The 3,871-nt window shown below is 35.3% G+C and overlaps 1 pseudogene; it reads left to right on the top strand.

The window, feature by feature from the left end:
* Positions 1-657: 657 nt before the first annotated feature.
* On the top strand, positions 658-776 carry LOC111737220 (annotated as a pseudogene).
* The last annotated feature ends 3,095 nt before the right edge of the window (positions 777-3,871 follow it).

Raw genomic sequence — 3,871 nt, 5'->3', positions numbered from 1 at the left:
CATTCTTGAAAATGCTGTTTTAGACACCATTTTGGGTTTGGTATAGAAAAATAATTTTATCGGTCTTTTTTTGATATGTGACTTGCTACTAAAGTTTACTATTTAATAAGTGGTTATCTTATAATACCACTTTTTTGCAATCATAACAAAAGACTATTACCAGGGGAATCGATTGTGAAAGCCATGGAAATAGATACTTTTACATAAATGAACTACAGTTAACCCTTGAACAACACGATTTTGAACTTTGTGGGTCCATTTGTACACAGACGTTTTTCTTCTTTTTTCAATTTAAAAAAATTTAATTACATCTGACATGCAATATTATATTATATTATATTATATTATATTATATTATATTATATTATATTATATTATATTATATTACCTGAAGGTGTATAACATAGTGATTAGACATTTCTATAACTCCGATTAATCTAGTACCCAGCTGACACCATACATAGTTATTGCAATATTATTGACTGTGTTCCCGGTGCTGTACTTTACATCCCTACATAGATTTTCTTTTTTTCAATAAATAGAGTTGGCCTTTCGCATCCTTGGGTTTTGCATCCTAGGATCCAATCAACTTCGGGTGGAAACAGTAGTTTCACATCCCCAATCGTGGATTCCTAACCTTGGATTAAAAATACTGTAGTCTACAGCCATGCTCCCCTGAACAAGCCTGTTCCCATCTGATCTTGGAAGCTAAGCAGGGTCGGGCCTGGTTAGTACTTGGATGGGAGACCACCTAGGAAGACTAGGTGCTGTAGGCATTTAAAATAAAAAAAAAAAAGGAATAAAAAACGAAAAAGTCCCTGCAAACCGGGAAGGCAAACAAAGGGTGCCCCAACTAAAAAAAAAAAAAAAAAAAAAAAGAAAATACCGTATTCGATCAACCATTGGTTGAGTCTGCAGGTGCAAAGGGCCAACTGTAGGGTCAAAAGTCATACTTGGATCTTCCACTGCTGGGGTGGGGGTCAGAATCGATGCTCCTAACAACTTCTTGTTCAAAGGTCAACTGTAATGTGACAATGCAGGTGAGAAAAAAGCTAGAATGGAGTGGGAGTGGAAGACAGTAACAGGTGGGCTCATTTGGCATCCAGCACACAGAGGGAGGCTCCGGTGGCAGGCAGGGGGTCAGCAACAGCTTGGGAGTGAAGAGGCTCTGATTTATTCAGAGGTGAAGGAGGAATCCCAGCTCAAGAGCAAAGGCAAAGAATGAGCTTCAACCTGAAGTCTGCCTGTTGCTGTAGCTGACTTTTTCTTGCTCAGTTACAATTGTGAATACTCTCATCCCAAGTAAAGAAAATAATCTCTGAATGTCTATTTCTGAAGAGTTTTTACATAATTATGATATCGAAGCCTCAAAAAGTTCTGTAAAATGAATATCATTTTTCAATTCTGTCAAAGAATGTCAGCTGCGACTAAAAGTTCTCATTCAAACTCAAGCATCCTGACTCCAGATTTAGTGTTTAGAGTTCAGTTTAGAGTGTTATGCTGTTCGTATTCCTGCAAAATAGCTGCATTTTAATGATTTAAGTCAATTTTAAATTTCTGCGGGCCTGAACAAAATCGGATTGACCCCACGGTGAGAGTTATTTTTAAGACATTGGTGCAATAGCCTTCTGCTGAAATGAAAGTTTGCTTTGCAACAGAAATTGCTAACAATTTTGTAAATCAAGTTAATGGAGCCATTTGGATAATGTTAAAAAGTATTTACCTAAACATGTTTTAAAACTTCATTTCCTGGAATCCAAGTGTTTAAATTACTGCACCATGGTGAGTACATGAGTATAATTTTGCTAAAGGGTTTATTTTGGCTAGAAGCCATCAGATTGGTTAATTGGTAAAAGGATGAGGTAGTCCTTGGGGAGAAAGTACTTAAATATGACATTTGAAAAACCTTTCTAAACATTACTGTTAAATCTTTAAAATATTTAGAGAGAAAAATTAGAGGTTTGTAACACTAGAAAATTTGTATAAGATTCTTTCTCTGAACTCAAAATAATAATCACCTTCCTATAATTTATCCAATTCTGAAATAAAATAATTAGTATGAAATAAATGCAGGGAATTTGCTAAATATAAGATCCCCTTTAGGAGAAAAAAAATTATTTTGACAGAATTTTATTTGCATCAATTGTTCTAATAAAGATAATTTTTGTATTTAAAACATTATGAGGTTCTATAATGCACTGGCTCCTGCCTCACAGTAGACCCTCAATAACCAAGTATCAAATTCTTCATGGAGCTGGAAATTTATGGGGAAAATTATTTATTTAGAAATTGTATTTCCAAAAATCTTCAAATTTACTTGTTTTCAAAATGTCAATATATATTGTGTGCTTATGCATTTGAAGAGACCTTGGAATGATGTGTCATTCCCTGACAACAATATAGTTCATGTGCCAAAGATGAACTGCAAGCATTGTTTATTTTGTCCTCATTAGAGTTAACAAGACCCAGTTTTCTTAGGCTTGGCTAAGAAAGGAGTCAGCTTTGATCAACTTGCAATACTTACTTTAGTTTCAATGAAATAGTAATCTGGAGGCAAAGCGACCACACGAATCAACTCTGTTTCTAAATTAACACAGAAGCCACAGCTGGATTGCCCAAGTATGCCATTTTCACATACAAAAATGTCAGATATTTCTACTGCGTACACACATTCTTTGCCCAACTTCTTCATCCCACCTTTTTCCTTTCATATAGGGAAAGGAAATGTATATTTAAATAAAAAAAATGATATAACTAGTTAACTAATTGTTTTAATGTATTTATCCAAGACCATGTTAGTTTCTATTTGAAATGTCTGTTTAAAGTGCAAATAAGAATACTCAAATGTGTATTGAGGTGAGAAATAATTTCCAATGAACAGTAAGTGTTCATTGAACAATCATGAACAATAATGTCTAATGACAATAATTGAACAATTGAACAATAATGTCCAATGACTTGTGACCTTGATCAACATCCGTCTCCTGAATCTTTTAAGCTGTATATTCAAATCACGAATACAGGGTTTCTACAGACTTCTTAATTGAAAAAATATTAACAAGATGTTGGGGAAGCAAAATATATATTCCTCTAATTTCAATCTTGTAAGGACTAGATGTTAAATTTAATCATCTTTTGTACTATATGAATCCATCCATCCACCCACTCATAATTGTACTAGACACAATGAGTAGGCTGAGGGGAAAAAAAACTTCTCAAAAATTTGGAGATACCAGATGTAAAAAATTAGAGAAAGGAAAGGAAAACTTTTCCTCTGTCCTCCGTGTTAGCTTTGTAGGCTGGGGGCTGTGAATTGAGCTGACAAAAGGCAGATTAACAGGAGAACAGGTTTATTTTATGGGGAGCCTCACAGAAAAGAGGTAAAACTCCCAAAAGGGGTTAGGCCTGGGAGCTTATTTACCATTTTAACAAAGGATGAAAAATTGTGAAGAGGTGACAAGACAAAGGAAAAGGGGTTTTGGCTGGCAGGGCAGTAAAGTGTGGGAAGATAAATATACCGGTGAAGCTAATGGAAGGTATGGGTTATTGATTAGGCATGTTGCGCAGACTCAAATCAATACTTTCTCCAGTGACAAGTCATCTCCTCTTTATGGTCTAAGAGAGGGGAAGCCAGACACCCCCACAAAGAGAAAAGTATGCCTTGTTTTTAGGCAGAAAGGGAAGAGCAGAGTTCCTCTTGTTTCTCAATGACCTTCAGCTTAAATTAATCCTCAAGGCAAAGTGACACGTTTGGAAGTGGAATATCCTCATCTCTTTCAGTAGCATAGTGTAAAAGAAAGCAAATAAATATAGATCCTAGCCCAAGTCTCCCCTTGCTACTAATGTTGTTTAACTTCTCTGACACTCAGCT

The sequence above is a fragment of the Pteropus vampyrus genome, unplaced genomic scaffold (assembly GCF_000151845.1).
Source record: "Pteropus vampyrus isolate Shadow unplaced genomic scaffold, Pvam_2.0 Scaffold24, whole genome shotgun sequence".
NCBI lineage: Eukaryota > Metazoa > Chordata > Mammalia > Chiroptera > Pteropodidae > Pteropus > Pteropus vampyrus.
Note: the sequence above shows the minus strand (reverse complement) of the source record. Positions and strands in the feature narration are given on the sequence as shown.